Source organism: Cynoglossus semilaevis, chromosome 6, assembly GCF_000523025.1.
Source record: "Cynoglossus semilaevis isolate Cse_v1.0 chromosome 6, Cse_v1.0, whole genome shotgun sequence".
Classification (NCBI taxonomy): Eukaryota; Metazoa; Chordata; class Actinopteri; order Pleuronectiformes; family Cynoglossidae; genus Cynoglossus; species Cynoglossus semilaevis.
In genome coordinates this window covers 12,579,436-12,604,010 of record NC_024312.1, presented here as the reverse complement: position 1 = coordinate 12,604,010, position 24,575 = coordinate 12,579,436, and the positions used below count along the sequence as shown (strand labels likewise).

Sequence of the window (24,575 nt, the reverse complement as noted above, 5' to 3'; positions counted from 1 at the left end):
AAAGAGTGATGACTGTCAGCTTGGTGACAACACCAATGGCTGGCAAAAAGTGGGCTATTATTATTATTTATATTATTATTATTTTAACTGCAAAGAAAGGTTTTAATAAAAATATTTTTTATTTACAATAGTAAGCAGGGCTAGGTTAGGCTAAGCTATTCCCCATTGCAAACACAGTGTGTCACGTGAGACACTAAAAAACATTCAAGGGGGTTTAGGTTTTATAATTCTGTAAACTATCATTTAGTAGTTTTAAAGTCAACAATTGTATTATATAACACCAACAGTATGTTAATGGCATTGTTATAATCAATGACAGAAATCAAATGTCTCTTATAAGAGCATGTTTTGAACACAGTGAATCTAAACATGATGTGAACTTCTTCAGTGTTAGTAAGACTTTGTCTCAGAAGTTCTCACTGGGTCTAATGCTTATCACTTTCACTCACAGCCGAGCCAGTAAGGCTTCTGTCTCTCGTGTCGCCACCACAGCTCTATCTAATCTTTAGTGAAAAGAACAAGGACGGCAAAAAACAACAGCACTGGCTGGGCTGAGGCAAGAGCGAAGAGAAAATCAGCAGTAAAGATTTGAAACAGGAAGAGTGTGGCGTCAGTACAGGCTGGAGATAAGAGCCTAGTGCTCCATACACAAACACAGGGTTTCTGTGGCTGAGCGACTCCCAGCTCTCCGGGCGCCCTTACAGTAGCTGTCCTAACCCCCAGGGCCGGCTTCGAACCCTAACCCGTCACTGGCTTTGCACAGTACTGATCCAAATGCCTGATACACTCTCTATGACTCGAGGATTTAGAGGCCGATTTGTGAGAGACCAAAGGCTCGATGGGGCCCTCTTGAAAAAGCCAAGCCTGGGAAAAATGAGAATTCTATTCCGTGCTGTTTTTAAGCAGCTTCCTTAGTTACATGTCATTTCAGCTCAGCCCCAGTGTAACTAATTAACAACAAAGGCATCCCACATCTTTTATTATGTTTCCCACTGTGTCCAGCTGAGAGAGGTATTTTTCAAATTTAATACTGCAGGTCAATGTTGAGACAAAGCACTGTTTCTCTGTTATTACACCAGGGGCTTGTGAAAGGGAGAAAATGTCTTTCCTTCTTTCAAGAAATCCAATCCAATTGGCTTCTTTTTTGTCTGTTTGACCAAACAGGAACTGAAGCAGAACCCTTTGGCAACTTGTTAGCAAGGTGCTAATTAGCCCAACAAGCATTGTGTTCAGCCTTATGTTAGTAAGAGCTAGAAAAAATATATAAACAAGAATAGTTTTGCCACAAAACCCGGAGTCTCAGAGGTGACACAATAATCCCCTTGTACTGTTTGATAAAAGACAATCTGTAGAATCAACCTCAGCTCTCAATAAATTAGCATTATAAAAATGTTGGATATTATTTCGATGATGATGCCAATCAGATTTGACTGACAGAATTATTAGTTGGTAAGGATCAAAAATGATGTCACAAATGTCTTCTCCACGAGCAGCCAGAAACAAGATCACACACACTCCTTTCTTTCACCACAAAAACCACCATCCACTGCAAGCATGCTTCAAATTCTATTATCGGAAAATCCTGAGTCAAATATCCTCCCTGGTGAATCTCAACAAGGCCATCATTCAGCTGGGCAGTGTGTGTTATGACAGAGAGGCAGAGGGGAAGTGAAGGCAAACAGCAAAGCAGCTTTGGCGTCAGACCTAAACAGGTAAAGCATAACCATCATGAACTCATCACCATGGGTGACGGTTTGGTCTTCAATCATCTCTGGAATCCAGATTCGTTAATATTCCCACAGTCTCCAGCATTAATACAGTACCAGGATAGTCCTGGTTCTTGATGACAACTTTTTACCAGACTGTGTGCAGTTGTGTGAGTGTGTGTGTGAGGCAGAGGAGAGGGGAAAGAAGGCTCTTGGCACAGGGTTGAGGGCTGGGAATCCTAGCTGGGTTCATAAAAGTGGCCCGTGGGGCACTGTTTTTCCAGGCACTCTCTGTGATGTTTGAATGTGAACTCAAACAAGTCTTCATTATGTGGCCACAACTATGGAGTCCCTGGTGCTAGGAGAGAGGCCCGGCCATTGACAGCCACGGATGCCGGTGGATGCAGACGCCTTCCCCTCTGCTTTATCGTTCTCTTTTTCTGCCTCGGCCTCTTTCTGAACCCCTTCTCCACACTGCTCTTAACTTATAATCCTCCAGTCCCTCTCTCCTTGCACATCAGCCTGTTCTCCTGCCTCCCCTTTATCCATGCCTCTCTGGTTTCTCTGCTTTGAAGCGTCCATGCTTTCAAACGTCTTCCAAAAGGAAAAGTTCTGAAACGTCTTTGAAATACACTATAAATAACACACACTGCTCTGACACATTTGCAGCAGGCAACACAATCAAAACATTAAACAAAATATTTTCAGATTTGGCCAAGATCGTGAAGCCAGAAGCCCTGCACCCTTCTCCAGCAGAAACCAGAAAGCACTGCAAAACTAATATGCCTCTGTCTAAACTGAAAACGTGCCACAGCATCTGAAATACAGAGGGAGAGAGAGGGAGAGGCAGAGAGAGAATAGGGGGAAAGACAGAGATCTGTAATTAAAACCATCTTTTCTCCCAGTGCCTGCAGCCCAGTGTTTCCCAAACCAGTGGTAAAAATAGACCCTCCTCCTTCCTCTCCTTCCACTCCTCCTCCACCCCCTTCTCCCTATAAATTCAGAGACACCCGCTGTGTTTCTGAGGCCACATTCAGACAAAAATTATTAGGTATACTGGCAGCATTAAACTTCTGGTATCGCCAACAGCCTAGAACTGAAAGAAATGACTGAATGAATCCATGGAAAAGGGAAGGAAGGAAGGAAGGAAGGAAGGAGGGGAAGAAGGAAGGAAGGAAGGAAGGAAGGAGGGAAGGAAGTGAGGAATGGAAGGAAAATAGGAAGTATGTAGTGGACTGCCATAACCTGCCGTGCAGGTTTTATCTTTTATCCGGTTTTCCAACACAGTGAACAACTTACATATTTTGTGACAGTGCATTGACCATTCGCTGTAGCCGTTCAAATATTTCCTCTAAATCACAACTTAATCCCACATTTAGTTTGCTTTGAGTTGTATTCGGGAAAAGGACCAGTCTCTGTGAAAGTACAACAGATTTGATTTCAGTTCATAAAGAAGCTGTCGTCCACTGCAGCGTCTGCTTGTAATATTATTACGTCAGGTCAGTTTTACATGTATAGCCCAAATCCCCAAAACACATTTGTTTTGATGGAGTTCACAGTTTGGAATAAGATTTGAAAAATGACTAAAACATTTATGAAGAACAACAAAAACAAAGTCCTCACAGCGACTGTTGAGGAAGAGAAACTGCAACAGGCACCGGAGCTGTAAGAGCAGTGACACCACCTGCGGTGATGAGCTGGACTGGCATGGAAACACCGAGCGCTGCCCTGGAATCTTAAACGTGTGCTTCATCAAGGGGTGTTGATAAGTCAGCATATTCTGTCAGAGATGATCCTGGGAGTATCAGTGTCAGGGGAACGCTCGCTGGGTGAGGTCTGGTATCGAGCAGTTACCAGGAATCTTGCTGATCTCTCCTATGGTGAGTACGCAGGACATGGTCTGTTTAAACAGAGGGTGAGAACCCGACTATGGCACAACACGTATGGGCAATGTCAAGTCAACAGCAGGTGAAAATGGCTGTTGAAAGGTTTTCACTTCCCCGTCACCTTTGACCCTCCACTCCCGTACTGCCTGAATCTCTCCAACCTATTTGACAACCAAAACAGTGATACCTCAACGCTGACTGACATGTAGTGTTCTCTGCACAGATCATGTCATGAACACAGCTTTCTCTGCACAGATCATGTCATGAACACGGCTACTCAAACACCACAGAAGTCTCAAATGTGTTTCAGCTCCGTATAAATGAAAGTGTGTCCTGGTACACAGGCCAAGGCATAACACACCACAGCAGAGATAGTCTCTTTAATCAGTTCAAAGGGATCTGAGCGTTTTGTTCTAAAGCACAACACAACACAAAGATTCCTGTTTTTTTCTAACAAAGACTTACATGTGGCTAATAATAAGCTGAATTAGTCTTTCAGAATGTTTTTTTTTTTTTCTGTGTCAGGATGTCTGTTACAGATTTAATTCCTGCGTGAGGAGTAGGTGGTTTCCTTCTGTATGCAGAGACATGTCCCAGTTAGATAGCACTGTCTGCACAGGCTGGAGTCAGTGCTCTTCAGTCCGCAGATAAGAGAGAGATGGTTTTGTGTGTGCATGTTTGTGTGTGAGAGATGAGTGTTCCAGAGTGTTTGCAGATCCCACGTATTCAAGTAGCCCATTTGCAGGCCTTCAGCGGCGGTACTGAGTGAATTAGCAGCTCTCTGGACCACAGATGAGTATTTCTATTGCCAAAAAATAAATCTAACAAATAAATACGAGCAAGTGCATTTCATTTGGATCTGGTTCAGCGGTCTGATGGCCACACCAGTGCAGTTTTATACTAAAGGTAAACGAGAGTAGATGGAAGGGCCTAAGAATGTCAAATTCGGGAATTCACCTACAAAACTCAGGCTGAAGATTATGATTTAGAGGTATTTTGGTTTGGAAAATGATCATTTCCTTCTACACTCTTCAAAGTAACTTTTGCAAAAATTAAAAAAAGGACTTTTTGGAGTTTTGGAGCAGCCTTGAGCACAGCTTTAGCACATTGTCGACTATTGATCTGTACCCTTGGCACCTCTATGCAGACTGTTGTTGAGAACAGGTCTGCGAACCTTTTCTTTGCAGAGCCGGGCAGATTTGAGTGGTGCCGCTACCCAGCGGCTGGGATGTGCAGTGAAAACAGTCTGTGCAGACAAACAGTGCTTTGTTGAGCCATTTCTTTGCTGCTGCTGAGCCAGCTGATAACAACGACGGGAGGGCAGGCAGCCCTTGGCGGCAGTGGACAAGGCCTGGGGAGGCAGACACTCTGGCAGCAGCAATCTCCCTTCCCACATCCCTCACTCCCCCTCCCAGCATGGCTAATCACACATCTTTTCTGCTTCTCCACAGACAAACAGTGTGTCAGATAATTGCATTCTGAGGGCAAATAACTATCGGTGAGCATGGCGAGAAACAAAAGCAGACGTGGTAATGTAACAGTTAACTCGTTCGCATTTTTCCTTATGCGCACATTATGCCTCTGTCTCTGTCTCCACAAAAACCTTTGTTCGTTCTGTAAAAACCACACTGCGATGTAAAGTTTTATTGGGTTCCACTGTTTTGAAACCAAGTGAACTAAATACCAGATGGAATTACATTCATTTTGGACACAGCAGGCCCCCATGTAGAGGTCTGAGAAAGTTAGAGTGTAGAGAGGTCTAATGTGGGCCCACAGCACGAAGAAGAAAGATGGGAGTTACACTCTTCTCCCTCTCAACACCGCAACCTATCCTCTCATTGTCTTGGCCCAATACCAGCCTCTGGAGTAATTGCAGCAGTGTGGAATTGTGGGGAATACTTTGCATTCCTACTTTCACAAGGAAGTTTTTCTTCTTCCTCCCCTCACACTGCAACCTTGCCACCGATAAAACATGTCTCCAACTGTGTTGTTTCCACTGTCGCCACTGAGACAATGCTGGTTTGTGTGCCTGTTGGTGTTTCAGGAGGAGAGCAAGAATGCTCCTACACTAGTGAATTCCATGTGAATGATTAAGTGTGCATGCGTGAATATGGGTGGCTGAGGTGATGATGAGGTTACCGAGAGTCAGGAACCATTAATTTAAAACAGACGTGAAATTGTGAGGTGGGGTTATAACATTTGCCTGTGTTTTGGAAAGGTTTTTAATTGGTTTGGCCTGCAATTTATATGAAGCGGGAGTTATATCAAAATAATAAATGTAGATCAACTCTCACTATCCCAGATCTTACTAAGAACTGAGTTCAATGGTATTTTCCAGCGTCCCCATTTAAACTCCCCCCCTACAATTTCAATTTATCATTATGACCATAAGCACCCCACTGATAGCACAAACATGCCTGAGGTTCAGCAATCAATAATGGGGGCACAGCCCCCTTCAGTAGTGTTCCCCCACCGGCACCTTTCCCAACTCTTTTCTCCACCTTAGGAGTTCACATCTGCTTTTAATATCCCTGCCTCTCTGCTGCAGAGTTACACAATCACATTCAAGTGCGCTCTCCAAAGGCTCCAGCACTCTTAAAAACAGACAAGGACTTGTACCAATAACAACACAAACACACACCTTTCAGTGGCATGTCAACCAAGGACTGACGGACATGATGTCACTCTGATCCCTGCCTTAATCCCATGCAGCACATTTGGACCCTGGCCTTCATTTGTTAGCATCTAGTCATTGAAGATGTTTTGAAAAAGCCATGACAGCACTTCCCTGGCCTGGATAGAGTCAGAGTCAGAAAGGAAGAAAGGAAGGAAGTGAGAATATATAATTGCATTTAACAACCAAGTGACCCACCTGATCCCAAGTGGAACTACATTACCCCGTATTACTACTAGAGTCCAAGTACACATACAACCAATGGCATCCATACCATAGTTTGTCAACCACTGTTCAACAAAACCAAAACAAACATGTACTATGTTATGTGCCATTGAAACTAAACGTAAATCCCGATGCACGTAGCAAGAGAATATTTCTATCAGTCTATAGCACTATGCTTTACTTTAGTTTAATAATACTCTGTACTCCAGCCTGCTGCTGTAAACATTGTGAATTCCGCACCGTGGGACAACTAATGGACTCATCTTATCCAATCTTATGTTATCTTACGACAGCTTCATGACCTGTACGAGGTTAAACAGTGATGCCCTTGAATCTTTCGGTTCCGCAATTTTCCCAAAAAATTGGGGAACAACAACTTGTTTTGCCAGTGTGCTGTGTTTCATAGCAGCTCTTGATAGGGCATCCTGTTGGCCTTTACTCCACGCACTATTGTCTCTACTTTATCTTGGTTGTTTTCTGCAGTGACTAAGTATGACACAGATGCAGTTCCTTGAAGAATTCCCTGATGTGTTAAAAAAAACTGGGGGGACCGGCATCAGCTGGTTGGTCCCACCTTTATGTCTCATGGAGCACAGTACGACAGCCGTCTGGACTCCAGATCACCTTACACTACACTTTCCTCACGGCTCCAGGTTCCCCGCAGCTTCACTTTGTTGTCAAGTTATGAAAACCAAGGAGAGGTGGAGGTTTTTTTCTAAGAAGTTATGAACCTCAGTGAAGCTTGGTGCTATGCTCTGCATTAGTGGAGCTGGAATCTTATGGACAATGACGTCATGGTGTTTATCTGCCCTGGATACTGTGGTCTCCCAAATAATTGAAATAGATTTGATGGCTCGGTGTATCCACATATTAAACTGTCACATACATATTTGGTTGTTTGGCACTGGGATTGTATTTACTGTTAGAGTATACATGAATATGATAATATATTGTGAAATATAGTAGTTCCATCGAGGGCAACTGGACTGGTGTGTCCATTGTCCTAACAGAGTCCTGGCCTGATGAACTGACTCTCTTGTGCTGTTGCAGATTGACCCCCACCGCCTCCCTTCCCCACAAGTTTGAAAAGCATTAAACTACAGAGGATGAATAAATGAACAAATGATTAATGAGAAACTTCAGGGAATAATAATAAAAAGGAAGAGTTAACGATTGGCCAGAAAGAGGAATTTCTTTTCTGGCTCTTTTTACGATGGTGCCACCTCAGACTAACTCAGCTCTACCAAGCACCAACACAGCAATGTGGGTAATGACATTCTTTGCTTCTGTACAGCAAGCACACCTTTAAAATTATCAGGGCAATTATCTGATTCACAGCATTTTAACACTGTCTGTACATACGCAGACATCTCATCAGTCACAGTTTAATGCCTTCTATCTCAGTGGGAAGCACAGCCGAGAACATTCTTCTCTGTGGGGCGTTGTGCCATTAAAACCAGTTATAATCCACACACACACATTAGTAAATTTCATTGGCTGATGGAAGAGCCCTCGCTTTTCCATATTCCCGATATATGTAAATGAGTTTGCTTTAAGGTCTATTAAAGAACAATCTGTTAATAAACATGACCTTAGTCAAACGCAAACGAAATTTGTGCAGCGTCATGTTGAGCTTTAGACCTCAAAATAAATAACTAAATGCTTGTCCACCACCTACACAAATGGGTGCTGGCTATGATTCATGGACAAAACAGCGAACACTGACCTAACCTTGGTGATGGAGATAGTTATTATGTCATTGGAGGCAGCCTGATAACATTGGTGACCTATGCCTCTGTCCTGCTTTGTGCTTGACTGGCGCTCTGCTGGTGCCTCTCTGTCTTATACAGCCAGCTGATTGAATGCATCTTGTCTTTTTCTTACACCAGATTGCAAACTGTCTAGCCATCTTTGAATAATGCCCCCCACACCCTCAGCTCCACCCAATTTGCCTCGCATGGCTGCACAATGTGAAGCAGCGTAGGCTCCCAGCGCTATCTACTTCATCAGACCCTGATGTTAGTGTGGAGACTGGCGTCTGAGTCGGCTGATAGCTGTCGGCTGCTCTCAGTTCGTAAATAGAGATGTAGCAGAAAGGACAATTATCGTGACGCTGACTTTTCTTTTTCCACTTGTGCTTTTATCGCCATTTCATCCTTCACACATTATTAGCATGTAATCCTGGTGTGACTTAGCTGATCGTGTTTTTGTTTTTTTTTTGTGAGTGAAATTGATCAAAAATAACCACGGTGGCCTGAGCCAACTTTAAAGGAAACGTCTCTGAAGTTGCTTGCCATAAAAACATAATGGGTACAAGAGAACGTGCCTGTCTACACGTCTCTCTCTTTTCCTGGCTGTTCTTTTTAGTTTAAAGGTGAGTACTGGTCTGCTGTGAATGTTTGCTGCCGCTTCCTGTCGACTCTAAGTCTACTGGTAGTCTGACGGTGGGGTCACAGCACAGGACTTTGCATTCAGAAAGGAGAACAAACAGCAGAGACCTTGACCCTCCCCACTTCTCAGCCTCCTTCCAGAGCTGTGTCTGACGCCACAGTGACAATGCTTACAGTATGTTTACATCAGCGCTGTGTGTGGGCCGTGACTGGGGAGAATCTCACTTCATACACATATTAAATTACAATTTGCCCTGATTTCAGCTCCCCCTAACTCACAACAGGAAAGAACTTAAACATGGATTTGTAGTCAAACATGGCCACAGCAGTCTCCACACTTTCCCTTTGCCCGCTGCCTTCTCTGACTGTAGCCATGGGTCAGTAGAGACTCACGGCTAATGGCTGTGTCGTCAGTGCTTTCTGTTGCGGAGTCGGCTGACAAAATAATGAACCGCACTGGCTTGTTTGATTTCCTCTGGAGACAGCTCAGCAGGAGTCTGATCCACATAGAACCCTGGCTCCCACTAACCCAATCTGCTTCACCCCACTCTTTCTTTCTGTCTCTGACTCAGAGACAGCATTCATGCAGGCCTTTTTAGGGTACATCCATTCACAGTAATTTATTGTAAATTAAAAAGCTAGGAGTTGAGTTGCACTGCTAAAATGCCCACGCTGGCAGCCTGGCTGTTCTCCACAGTGTCTGGCCTAAATTCTATTTCCTCTCATGTCCATTTTGTTGCCAGAGCATTACAGAGTGCTGTAGCATTAGAAAGTGTACATCTCTTACATAGATGATCATCTTTTTTTAGATGAACAGAAACTCAGTTTTAATCCTCAGGACACACAATGTAAATATCAATTTAATTAGATGAAAAAGAAATCATGGCTTAAGGTTCACTAACTAATGGCCTATTACAGTACAACTCACCAAAGACTTCACTGGTAAAGGCTGTTTTGTAGAGAATAACCCCACCAATCCCATCTTTTTTTATGGAAAACATGGACACTGGCTAGCATGCATGCAGTCAGTACTGATGTGTCTTGGCAGGCACGGATAGGGGCAGTGTAACCATGGACCTAGTCATCATCATTTGGCCGCACATTCCTGTCCTATCTGTGCAGTAAACTGGATCTCCTCCTCTCTCTTATCAGCTGTCAGGAATTCTCTATCAGAGTTTCTCTCTCTCTCTCTCTCTCTCCTTTCCTCTCCCTCCTTTCCTCTCTTTCCAACTCTACTTCTCTTGTTTTCCTCCCTTCCTGTCCCTTTCTTTAAGCTGTATGGCTCACGCAGAGCAGAAAGAGTGAACGGTCATTAAGATAAGGAACCAAGGAGATGTCAGACAGCTCCTAGGACAGACTGGAACCCAAACAGTTCTATTGTCAGCGGCACCGCCATCTTTGAAGCTGCCATCATAATTGGGTCACTAACTTTTCTGATCTTTCCGTACAATTTGCTACAAACCCTTTTTGCAGGACTGTTTTTACGCCTTCTTAAATGCAAACTAAAAACACTATGATCGTCCATTACATTTGGTAATTTACTGGACTAATGTTATTTCTTTAAATGTAATATGTTGGATTTGGAAAGAGATACAAGCAACTACTGAAAAACAGGTGAGATCCTAATTCTTTTAATGACACCCATTATGGTGGGCAACTGTTTTCAAAAGGGATCCACAGGGCTTACAGTTATCACTCCAGTTCGTGCCGGTGTGCCTGTCATCTTGTAGTATCAAAGCACAGACACAAGGGGTCTCTATTCCTCTGTACTCCCACCTTTTCACCCTAATATGATGGCTGACCCCAAAATACCATGTCTGCTGCCTAAGACAAGAAAATGCTACAATTGTTGCATTAAATGAAATAAATCAATATATATATACATATACTTTTTTATGCTATAACTTTGTTCAAGATTTCTCCCCTTTCGGCAGAAACTACATTAGGAGCACTGGCCTTGCGTGGAGCCTAAATCTCTGGGACCTGAGTAGTATTTAGTACGCGGAGTCTGTAATTACTCAGAGAACACGGCTGCCATTAAGGCCACGCCTCCAGTCCTATAAAGGCCTGGCAGCCCGTAAACGTGTCAGTGGCAGGATGTGTCCCCTCTCCACACACTCTGCTGGATGGTGAAATGTAATGTCTGAATCCCTACACAATACTGTTGACTAAAAATGTGACGAAATGACATTATTACTAAATAGTAGTGAGTGAATCGGCAGGACACATATCAAAGGGCTGTACTATCAATGTCAAAAAAAGTCCCATGGATGTAAAAAAATCCAATTTACATCACTTCACAAATAAGTTCATTCGAGTGATTGGACAAAGGACACACACGGACGTGTGATCATACGCAGGGAATGCTTTTCTTGTCTTCAACTTACTACCACAGATGGAGGAGAAGCTATCTTTCCATCAGCGTGTCGGCTGGCAGATTATGAAACATGATCCTTCTTCTAGAAAAAGTCCTTCTTCCCTCATCCTAATTGGATGATTACATCCAGAGCAACATCGTTTTAACATGCAGTGAGAATGAAGCGTTATTTAACAGAATAGTTTCTGGTTCAGACTGACATTACCTTCATGTATTCATCATAAAGTACTCTCATCACTGGCACAGAATTGTGACCCGACTTGTCAGTATTCAGCCATTTCCAGTGACCATCCATATATCAGAAGACATTCTTATATAAACAATGACATTGCCATTTCCAGTGACCATCCATATATCAATATATATCAATAAGACATTCTTATATAAACAATGACATGTTTTACTGTTATTTAGAGTAATTTAGAATAAATTCAAGTGACATAAACAGATACTGGGTCACCATCTGATGTCACTATCACTCTGTCCTCTTGCTGCCTGTTCTAGAGGCCCAAGTGCCAGGAAGTGAGACCAGGCTAAAACTCATTTTATAAACAGGGTGTGTCCTGTTTCTCCACTGAGTAGGAAAATAAGAATGTGTTTCCTAAATGACCAAATCACTGAAGGATTTAAAACCGACCTCATCTTAAAGTCAGGGTTCATGTCGGCGGTTACGATAACAAGGGAGAAGTCACGTGACTACTGCTGTGGAAACTGTGGGTGCTGCGGACGTTGACCGTTCACGACTTCCAAGATTTCACCATTCAGGCAGACACTTGACTCCATACATACAGAGTGGACTCTGTCATCATTTGACTCGGTCTTACCCGCCAATTTCATGTAAAACAATATTTGCATGCACTGGTCGACGAGTGGTGATGAGTAAACATGACAAAATAGAATCATAACGTAAGATGAAAAAGAAAAGAAGTCCATAAAAATACTACTCACCGTACCGTAGAGTCAAGTTGTCTCCTCACTTTGTTTTTCTGCAACCACATGGCTTCCTGATGTGTCAGAATCACCTGTGGCAATAAGGAAGTACTTTAAATACAGTAATAGCAGTGTTTGTTTTTTTCGCGTTCTGTCTCTTTAATGGTGAGTTCCCATTTGTAAATAGGTTGTTTTTCCCATATTCGTAAAATAGCATGCTTTATTTTTGGGAATGTATCCTTGGGCATGTGTCAAGAGGTGCATCCAGATGTAACGAGAGGGGAATGCAGCCATTCTTCAAAATGATTCTGATAAGTAATTTCATGAACACAATATCTTCCCTTATGTACTGCACTAGTACTAACCGTTCTAAAAAATATTTTAAGTGATTTTTTGTGACATTAAACCATATGCTGAACCTTATAGGTGGGAGTAGTAATACACCAAGAAGACGAAGAGGTACTCATTGTCTGGTCATTACGCCTGTGTTTCGACCATTTTGACATAGATGTCCAGGTACTCCCTCCACCATCCTCCCAAGCCTCAGTCTCACCCAAAATGCACCTAGAGTGAGGCTGGAGCTGCTGTTAATTTGACCTCATTACTGAGCTAAACGCAGAGCAGGCAGCGTGCTACAGCTAATGAGCAGTGAAGAACAGTCTGCTCTGCTCCCAGCCTCCTGTCCCAACCATTAGACAAATTAGGGAGTGGAAAATGAGTCAAAGGTTGCAGATGCCTTAATGGAAGTCGTGAATAAAACCGGGTCTCTGTACAACTAGTAATGTTTCAGTGCCTCAATTAGAGCCAGAACAGCTACTGCATGGTGATGCCAGAGAGAGAGAGAGAGTGAGAGAGAGAGTGTGTGAACATGGATGTAGAACAAGGTTGTTTTTAGGTAGGTACAGATACTTGACAAAGACAATCTCTACATCAGACCCAGATCCAGTGATTAATGTACAGTATCATCCAGTGTGCGTGTGTTTGCCGGGTGTATGTCTGTGTTAAAGTTTTTATTTTAGTATTTATGTATAAGATGGTATCTACAGCCGTGTGGGTGGCAGAGCTCCTGTTCAGGGGGAGGATAACAGCCAGGGCACCAAAAATATAGCTAGTTAACAGAACAGTTCTTCAGTAAGGAGTGGCAAAACTATTTCCAGTTGCAGAACATGATCTTGTCCACTGGCCACGTAGTCCTACAGTATCATCACAGTCTGTCATCTTGTCACATTGCCAGTCACAGACTGGGAGGTTTAAGGATTGCTGTGTTTAGACGACTTTAAGTGTTTTTACACAGCCTTGCTAAATTGTCCAAACACAGCCTCGCTGGTATTCATCTGCACTTCTTTCCAACATGGCTTACCCCGACCACACACTGGTTGTGATTGTGGAGATACAGAACAGACCGTGAGCCAAATCTTTAAAGACAAATCAGCAGCTTAGAGCTTTGGCTCAGGCTTTGTTTCAGTGTTCAAGTTAAGAGAATAATTAACTCTATGTGGGCTTGGTTGACTTGATGATAGAGAGAATGAAACTAGCATGTGAAAAATGATGTAAGCAGTTTGTACTTTGAGTTCTAAGGAATCTCCAACGGTTCCTGGCATTTATACGGATGTAATCTCACGTGTGAGACTCTGGTGTGTTTTTGCAGGTAGTAGATTGTGAGGATTTCCAAGAATCAGACAGACATCTTTGCTTGACTTGTTTCAAGAACTGTAAGTGTAGAAACTGAGATGTTTCGAAGTAGCTCATCCAGCCTCTTGTCTGGCTGGAGACGGTGCACTACAAAATCCTGTCACAGCATTGTCCTCCTGCAAAACTGCTCCAGCTGATGGAGAATGAGCAGCCATGTTTACAGCTGTACAGGTTCAAAGAGAGGCCAACAGCACAACGGACAAGAGTATGTTGGCTGCAAAACCTCCGAGTGGGAATGAAAACAAACAAACAAGGAAATTGGTTTAATGTCTCCTCTTTGTGGTGTCTTAGTGTAGTGGCTATCACGCCCGCCTTACTCACAGAAAGTACTGGGTTTGAGCCCAAGAGGAACGGCATACTTAATGGCGCCTCCTGTGGCAGCCGTGTGGGTTGCAAAGACTCCCGCTGTAGGACAAAAAAGGAACTTTTGTTATTATAATTCTCTTTTTTCAAATATTAATTATGTGATACAAAACTGACCAAGATATACAGTTGATGAGGTACATTTATTTTATTTTTTTTTACCCTATAATGGACTGGTGAACTGTCCAGGGTGGACCCAGTCCTCACCGAGTGACTGCTGGGATTGGATCCAGCTCCCACAGACCTTAAGACGATTAAGCAGAAGAAAATAATGAATGGTATTTTTGTATATTTTTTAGGCAATACCAGTGGTAGTATACCACAGTCTAGCCCCTGATTGTAAAATATGTTTTTCTCTGTTAGCTATTGGCTCTGAGGTGACTGGGTTGAACCACGAGGCCATTTTTAGGGCAGTGTTTCCAAATTATTTCTTTAGTGTTCGTGACACTGCTGACTGATTGTAACAGCTCTAACTTTGTGTGGACTTTCCATTTAAAGAACAGAAAACTAGGAATACTTGGCGTCAGTGTAAGTAAAGGGCAAACATGGAGGCCACATTAAAGGGATAAAAGGTGGGGGGGTTGGGGTCTGAGTAAATGTTAGTCTAAGACATATTCGTCACCATTTACCTAAAGAGTGTACTGCTGACACTGGCCATCATATACAAGTCAGTCAGATCATGGTGGCCTTCTCACCCCGCTGAGCCCCTGTGACCTGTCCTTCAGCCACCCCCACACCAAGGTTTTAATCCAGCTAACCTTGTCAAAATCACCAGACCTCATTCAGGGCAAGCAGATGACTCTCTGCACGCCAGTGGTCTCTATAAATAGAAATTTCATTCAGGAGCAGTACACTGAATGGGAGGTATTGTAAACAGTGACCAGGCCTAAAGCCTTGTACAGGGCTGACCGGGGAAAGCGATGGAAATTGGCATGTCATGTAGCACAGAGAGCAAGAACAGACTGACACCACGGTGCTGCTGTGTCACACTTTTTCTGGGTTTTTTTTCTTACCTCAAACTTCCGTCAAACCTACTGAAAGATAACATAGCAACAGCATCCTTCATCCAAAACAACAAAACATTATGGTCTGTGGTTTTTCCACAGTCAGAACAGATTTGCTGACAAGACTCTAGACTTTAAATTGCATTGTTAACTCCTTACACAAATTTCATATATACAAATGTACACCTTACAAATGTGTAAAACAGCTTATAATAGTAAATAACATCATCTGCAACATCTCAACCGCAAACATTAAGACCTGTTATTTTAAAAGAGGACAAAGACTGTTTGACTTGGGAACTAAATCAAAGTACTACATTCAGTTTATTGTATATAAAATATTCTATATAGTATAGCATAATAACATATTATATATGGTACAATAATATATATTATAAAATGTGTTTCTGTTACTTTTATTTTCTTTTTTCAGTTCCAACTTTGACAAATGGATGCAGTAAAAAGAACTGGACATTTTCTAGCCAAACAAATAAAGAATGACAAAAAAGGAAAGAGAATCAGGCACAGGAAGAGAGAGACAGAGAGGGAGAGACAGAGAGGTGGAACCATTCTTTAAGCCACTCATTTGATTCACAATTCACACACAGATCCCAGCCAGGGGGCAGGGATTTCGAAGAGGAGAGATCAGTAGCGGGGCTTAGCTTAAAATGTCAAATGCTTTACTCTAACTTCATGGAAAAAAAAAAAAAACGAAGTTCAGAGGAAGGGACAGACCACATGCTGGTGAGCATTTTCTCTCTAAAAAAACACCTTAAAAAAAGCAACAGGTACAGTCTGGCTGTATCCCCAGATGGACCAAAACAATGAGGCGCCTCACCTCCTGAAGGCCAGTGACACCTGAGCATCAAACTGCCACCAATTAGAGCATTAGGAGCAGCCATTTATTCTGCAGATATTAAAGAAGGTGCTAAACTCCAGGAACCATTCCCACAAACCCCGGGTGAAATTTTATCCAGAGCAGTTCTGGCAAGAGCAGGGCCCTTGAGACCCTCTGACCAAAGCAGACCCTGCCAGTCCTGGGGTAGTGAGAGAAACGGCAGACCCCCTTCATCATTGCTCCCCTTTCCTTCTCCCCCTTCTTTTAGCTCAGTTAGGGGGACTGGGTATCACAAAAACATTGTTCAGACCAGGGAAAAAAATCACATTTGCAGACCAATCAGTCACGGAGAATGTTCAAGAGCAAACGGGGGAGGAGACTGTGACTGAAGCCCCTCTCTTTTTCAGTCGATGACCTAATGCAGGTAAAGAGTGAAGCTTGGTGCAACACAGCCCCCTCTCTTCAGCCCCACACCCAAATCTTCCCATTTATGTATTTGTTGAACCTCCTGCACTGAAACCACTGCCTGTACAGAAACAGACGGGAGTTGGGCAACACACACACACACACACATTTCTATCCACAGAGAGCAAAGAAATAAGAGCTCAATGGACTCCCCAGCCTTCACAGATCCACAAATACTACTGCAAGTAACAAATGTCTCATAACTTTAACGCAAGTAGCTCCTTGTGTATCTCGTCTCAGAATGTGAAATGCGCAAAATAAAGCTTTCGGTCACAAATATTTGAAAATGGAAAAAAACATACATGTTGAAAATATTGATTGTAATGCACACAGGCTCCCTGATGTGTGTTTCGGTGGCACAGGAAATTGTGTGTTTGTATGGTGTCTGGTCTGAGGGGTGTTTCCAGGTGCTGCTCAAGTGGTTTCCTCTGATTTAGGTCCCAGAACACCTCAGCTGTCATGGTTTACCCAGGTCACATTAATACATCAGCCATCTCAGCGGACACCTGGAACTGTCTCACACAGTAACATGAAGACTGCGCCATCTCATTTTCTGACAGTGAAAACAAAAATACATATACTATGTACAATAAATAGCTCCCTCTTCTGCTCAGAGTATGTATTAAACTGTCAATTTCCAATCAAACTAAAATATCCGTTTGGTGACATAAATAAGGGCAACAGATATTTAGTTGTGGCAGCAGCAGAAAAAAAACTGTTACAAACTGAGAAGTCAATTGAAGAAAAACACTAATACATGTCCTTAATAATAATATGTTTATATATATATATATATATATTGTTGTTGTGATTATTTGTGTCATGTGTAGGTTTTCTACTGTATTAAACATCTCTCTCTGTAAAAAAAAAGTTTAGTATTTTTCTAAATGATATCTATAGAGATAGAGATATCTATTTTCCAGTAAAATTACAGAATACCGACCTTCATCACATGACGTTAAAGGAAGAAAAACAGTAACAAGTCTTATATTAGATATTCCACCCTCCTGCACATGCACTATTATCAGTCTGATTACACAAAATTTTTATCACATAAAAATTGCATTGTATGTTTACTGGCAGAATATGTGATCATGATTTTATCCAAAAGTATGTGACTTGTTTACATAATTATTAGTAGTAGTATTAGTATTAGTATTAGAGTGTTCACAGTAAGAACATAGCATCACACATTGCAATGTTTTTAAACTGCAACCTGTTGTAATTGTTACATTGTTGTAATTTATAATGCTAACAACTTTAGCTTGGATTTTTAAAAGTGTCAGGTAGGACAGGTGGATGTGCTCGTGAGAGCTGCTATAGCTAAATATTGTGATAGGTCAAAGACCATCTCACAGGAGCTCCCACTCTCCCCCTTCAAGTGGACGTGACAACGTGTCCGAGACACATTGTGAGTCAGAGGAAATCGGAGATGAACAAACAAAAGAATACAATCTCTGCTGGAAGCGGTGAAACACAGGGGGCAGGAAATAGACTTGTATTTAAGCTGATTACCCGAGCGGTGTCCCTGCTCTTTTTAGCAGCTCAAAACAGCCTGGCCCCTCCACTGCCAACGCTGTTAATTAGAGATTGGCTATAGGGAAAAAGGCAGCCTTGTCAGACTTGGAGGAGTGTTAGTGATGGCTGGCTGGAGGGGGACATGCAGAGCTCTTAATTGGGTCTGTGGGCTGTATCAGTGGTTGGCCGCAGCACTGGTGATGATTGCTGTGAGCAGGTGGCCATGGTGGCAGCTCTGTGCAGTCCATCCAAGGCCAGCCTGTCTGTTCTTGTCAGGACCTGGAACACTGAGCAGACAGCTTCTGAGCCTTACGCCCATTACGTCAAGTTGACTACCCCGTTGCTTGGCAACGCCCTCATAGGCCCTTCAAAACACATCCCCCTGGTCCAACAATGTATGCTGCAGTTTTGGAGGACTACGCTAGAGTCCAACAATGGAGCAACATATGAAGTCACTCTGTGGAGTTCTTTAATACAGCATGGTATAAAAGAAAGACACTTTCTCCATCAGTTAACAACGTTCACTACATTGCTGGTCTGTCATGACCAAAGTGCATGTCAAAGGGTTTCTTTATAGCTGCTGTATTGGAGTCAATGGGCTCTATCAGTGAGAATGACAGAACTGAATGTACTATGATGTGAACTTCCACAAATACACATATATAAATAATGTATTATATAGGAAGAAATGTCATTGCTTTGATATGAATTGATAGAGTGCAGCGAAATCATGACTTTTAATCAGTGCTACACGTAGCTTGTACCATTGTCTATGTTTACTGGAATAATAGAATCAAATATTAACAATTTCAAATGTGTTCCAAATTTCAGATTTTGGCAAACGACAACTTTGTGAATATATTATTCATATAATTAACAACAAACCCTGGTGAACTGTGAATGTAGGTTTGTTCTTAATGGAGCAATGATTCTCCAGTCCAGTGGGGAAATCCATGTCCCCACAGGGCCTGACGTTTCCTTTGCTGTGGTTAGATTATATTGGATAGTGGTCAGCACAAGTTTCATGACTCAATGATATTTTCATGAATGCTACAACGAAGTGTAAAAAACAAATCAATCATGTCAGAGGTTGACTGGATGGACTTTGGAGAAGGGCAAGTGGAACAGGACCTTAGCTGGAGAATGACAGGAAACTGAGGAATGACATCAGCTGTGGCACAGTGCAAGGCTTGTTCAATGAAATGGAGAAATCAGACAGCTTCTATAACTTCTTTTAATACACCGAGCACACCTCTAGTCTCAAAGAGTGACTTGAAAAAGGACATTTTCATACAACCACAGAAGAAACTGGAGTAGGGTTGGAATTTAGTCAAAGTCAACATCACCCCCTGAAAGGCAGTGACTAATCTGGCAGTAGTCGATGTTATTTTCACTTCTCTTGCTCAAAAGGGTGGTTTGAAACTAAGACCAGACCAATGTTTTATTTTTTTTCTCTCTTTTACAGCGCTGCGGAGGATCTTAAATATTTAAGTTGATTTCATTCAATCAACAGTTCAGTAAATGACACCCCGAGTCCCCGTGGTCCTGTCAGTGCCGGCCACCGGGTGGTGAAAAAGGTCAATGTTAAATCATAGCCTCACCCTTCAGGCTCTCTCTAACATAACAGTCCACACAAGGACTTGGTCTACAGTCTGTTGTGCTGCTCTGGTTACCGCACCAGAAGTCAGGGACAAGCTCTTAACCCCACAGCCTTTTTCCCCTGTGCCAGACGGCAACAGTTTAAAACCTGGAGCATGATGACTTGTCACAGGCAGTTTGTATGTCTGGAATGTCTCAGTTTGTGCACTCAGAATATCTAACAAGTTGGGCGCTGTTTCTTAAGATAAGAGCCCCTCTCATGTGCGATGAACAAAGTGAGTGCGGCCAGAGCTACCACATTCACATGCAGCTGTGTCTTCCCCGGAGTTGCACTTAGGCTGCAGGTGCTAGAGCTCACCGAGAAAGTGCTTCAAAATCTTTTTTTTTTGTCACCGTGTTCACACATTCCTCCAGCCAGTGGACCTGCACCGCCTTCATATTCCTGTCATTCTTGCAGTTGCGTCTTTATATACAAATGAACCCGTTAACCACAATAACTAGTATTTGAAATGAGCCGGATTTAAACACACAGACAGAATGACGTGTACTGTACATCCAATAATTCCACAGTCCATCAACCTATCGTTGCACAGTCCATACACATGTTTATACGTACTGTGGGAAAACATTTTTGTTTCACTGAAGCATCCTGAGGTCATCTCAACGCCCGGCATGTGTCTGTGAAGGCTTCAACTGCAACAACTGACCATCTGACTGATACAACTGTCAAATGGAACACAAAGCACTGTAGAACAAAAGGACAATGACTTACACTGCAGTTTTAAAAGCAACTCTCAAAGCGTTCAAGCCAACGTCAAGATGCACAGTAATGGCTAAAAACCACTAGCTCTAAGCAAATTATATTTTTGCATATATTTATTGACATTTTTCAATATCCCATCATTAAATTTAGGCAGGGATTAGGTACGAACACTGTTGGCTGAGTATTCAGGAAATCACAGACATGATGACAGGCTGATTACCTCCAATACATTTCACCTGTACATTTCAAAACGCATATTAAAAAAAGGTCAGGTCAGTTGCTAAGAGAATCTGATGGAAAAGATGCAAAACAGCATCCGTTGCCACATTGTAGCTTGACTCTGTCTGACCAACTACCAGGATTGTCTTTCTTCAGCAGATTCACTCTGGCCAGTGTACTGTGGGTTTATCACTATTTCCAGAGCCAGATAATTACACTGATATTTGACAAGTACCTACTGCGATGCTCACTGAACCCACACAAGAACTCTTACAAATATTATACTACCTCTAGAAACTAAAACATGACCACATGGAATACATGACATGTACTGCAATTAGTTAGTCCCGTGGGAATTGTCTGATCTTTAAAACACTTTTACTACTTAGACATTGGGAGGGATTTGAGAGTCAAAGAGCTCATTAAAAGATTCAAACAATCAGAAGGGTTTGGTGTTAATAAATCATCCAGGGAAGAAGAAACAAAGGTTGAGATTACAGGGATAATAACTTGGGGAGTCAAGGGAGGTGAGAAACACAGGCCAGAGCACCGGAGATTATGCAGAAGGAGGGAGAAAAGGAGAGAAAGAGAGAGAGGGGAGGGGGGAAGGGGGCAAATGCAATTAATCACATAGTCATACAGACTGCTGGAGGTGTTCCTGAGCTGGTTTTTTTGCTTTGCTCTCAGGAGAAAAACCAGCAGAAAAGAAAAACCACGTACGGGTGGTCAATTAGTTTACAAGTTTCAGCTGCGGACAGAACACTCTGCTCAGCCGTGGTCCCACCAAACACTGACCAAACCACATCGCATCAGAGCCCGAGCTCATCCTGTGATCCGGCACGTTCCCAACATGAAAAGGTTCACACTGTTCTTCACAACCAAAATCAACAGCCTTTGATTTGTTCTGTATTAACAATCATCCAGTGTAGCCTCTTCTGTTTCCCACAGACCTCCTCAGGTCCCAACTGGGCCATCAATCAGTCAGTAAAGAGTTGGACCTACATCGAAGTCTGTGATTCTTTAATGCAGTTGCATTAAAGCCCAAATTTTTTTATTGGAAAGTCTCCCCACTTCACGGCCATCAGAAGTCAGCTTTCATGTCACTTTTACAGTCATGTCCCCTGGACCAGATCCATCAATTCTGTCTTCTATGCATTTTTTTCTTGTCCATTTTTCTATACAGTTGCTGTTGTTCCGTCCTGCACCCTTTGATGCAGTATCATGACGTCTGTGTCGACTCGATGTTAAAGTCAGATAAAATGTGACGTCACTTTCAAGACAGAGCTGCTTTATGAAATCATTAGGATGAGGATGGCATCAAAGCCAGAGTAAGCGCAGCGCTAAACACTCACACACGCAGGCAAACATTCCGCTGCTGATAGACAAAAACCACACTGTGGATCAGAATGTTCTTCTGCGGATAACCTGGTAATTAACACTATTATCAATCATGCTTTGTAAACCGGTGACAGCGCGCTCACTTAGATTAACCATCTGTCTGATTAATGTGAAAGCTTTTAATGTGCCAAGAATTAATGCACACTGGGTCGTTGCATGTCCATGTGGCGTGCAGCGGAGGGTGTGATTGTCAAGGGACATTTTCACCCCATGATGTAAGAACCAATTATTTAGCCATATCTGTGGTGATGCACATCATTGTGCTAATCAAAATGGCATGTGGCCCTATATTTCTCTTCCCATTTATGAGTGTATGGTAATTTCAAAACAGGAAATGTGAAGGTGTGACTTCTTCTTTGAAAACCCAAGGCTCTATTTGCTTTCATAGTTTCATGTTGTGATAAATCATTTATCCATTATAAAACTGTACTATTATCATCATTATTAGTTATAATTATTTTGGCTGTGTGTGAGGGCTTTTATTTAAAACTTTATATTTGTAGACATTTAATATTCTTGAACGTCTTTTCTCGATTTTTATATTGTACTGTACTAGGCGTATAACTACAGTTGCATTTAAAACAACAAGTCATCTTTTAGCTACTTCCAGTAATGCAACCCAAAGCATTTTCTGCGTTGGAACCCAACAAAGAAGCAGCAGGTGAGGTCAACAGGATTAGACGAGCAGCTTCTTGGGTCTAGACTTAGATAGACTGCTTTAACCACAGATCACCTGACCTGACAGTTATGTATGTATGTATGTATGTAAAATAACATACAAACATCACACTGATTGAAATCTAATTTAAGTAACACTAAGATTCTTATTAATGACCCAGGTAGTAGGTCGGTACTTCAGCAAATTCCATGTTGAATTTTGGTTTTTGTAATGAAATCATCTTTAAGCAGCAAAATCTTTACTTTTTATCTTTTTCAGGACACAAAAAAGCATTAAAATGTCAAATTTGTCATGAGAGGGCCAACAGCAACAATGACAGTGAGGGAGAGAGGTATACTCACCCAGGAACCCAGGTGAGACGAGTGAGGCTGATTCACAGAGAAGCACTGGACACAGGTCAGGTTGATGAAGACAGACCTGAAACAATTGAGCATTAAACTTAAGAACAATCAACAATAAAATATAATAGGTATAATGTTTAATATTGAATAGGACAGACTAAAAAAGAACATGTTTATGTTTATATATTTTTATAGTCATTTTATAGCCCTGAGATAATGTTGGTAACATCTGTTATAAATTATGTAGGTGCTTTGCAACATGAGAGAAAATAATCCTTGATAAAAGGAAAGAAACTGCTAACCTAAAACACACCTTTAGCACCTACCAGTGACAAATGACAGGAAACAACACAGTACAGAGGGAATATACAAATATGAGATTTCCAGTTTTATTTGGTTTAACCTTAGCATCATCAATCTTACACCTTATGAAATCCCAGCATACCGTTGACCATTATTCTTATAACCACTGCTCTTTAAAATAAAGCCTTCATTTTTTTTCTTCATAAGCTCACATCTCTGTTTTCTTTCAGCTGCTCTGCTTCACTGCTTAAACTGAAGATTGAGTCATAACTTCCCAAAAGTGCTTTTCAAAGGTCTCCCCACTTCTCCCTCTACAGCTCCCCACCCTCTCCCTCATCTGCCATTTGGGAGGCCCCTCATCCAACATGTCTAGTGCTGCATTCCACAGACAGTAGGAGCATTTTCAGGCTTTGCAGAAGCATAGACAGACCACCACTCTACGGCACCACGGCATGCAGGGGGGAGACGAGCTGCAGCCTCAGCTGCCACTAGGCCTCAGCACAAATCTCATGTACTGCAGAGGTGAACTCAGGATGGATGGCAAAGTCTTTGTGATGACAAGAAGAAAACAACTGTCGTGCTCGGTACAGTAGTCTAATAAGTGTGTAGCATTAGCCACCTTCCTTTTTAAAAAACTGTTCTAAACACAACTTGTACGCCACACAGAAAAACAATGTTTCTCACCCTGAAACTTTCACTGAAACATTCTTTTATATAGTCATACTTTTAAAGTCAATAGATACTTACAACTTACTTATACTTACTTAACAAAGTGGCTGCATTATTTTCTAATACATAAAATGAATATTTTCTTTAGTTAACCATATTTTTATACAAATTTTAATATTGATGAATAATATGTTCATCAGCTCAGTGATTGTTTTTGGGCTCATCAATCTAAGTTTTAAAGAACCAGAAAATCTCACACTTATTTGATTTTAAGGGTGAGTGTTGGTACACTCTGAAAATAATGCTCTTTGTGTGCTAAGAGACAGATACATTTGAGATTGGTTTCTGTGATTACCATGCAACATCTGGATGACGTTAGTACAGGAATTCTTTAAAGTACCTAATGGGCCTACTTACATTTTTTGAAGACTGACTAGAGGCGTTTTAGATCTTGTTTTCTCGTCAACTTCATCTGTGGTTCATATATGTTTCTGCCAAATGTGTTACGTTGATTTTTCGTTTCTATGTTTGTGTTT

General features: G+C 42.0%; 1 long non-coding RNA gene across 1 annotated transcript in view; it reads right to left on the bottom strand.

The window, feature by feature from the left end:
- LOC107988700 (uncharacterized) overlaps positions 1–24,575 on the bottom strand; it is a 35,632-nt gene that overhangs the window by 10,486 nt on the left and 571 nt on the right. The window contains exons 2-5 of the long non-coding RNA XR_003049984.1: positions 23,068–23,143; positions 14,406–14,487; positions 14,202–14,285; positions 12,207–12,280 (exon numbers count right to left, since the gene is read on the bottom strand). This is a non-coding gene — a long non-coding RNA (uncharacterized LOC107988700). The remainder of the gene's footprint in view (positions 1–12,206; positions 12,281–14,201; positions 14,286–14,405; positions 14,488–23,067; positions 23,144–24,575) is intronic.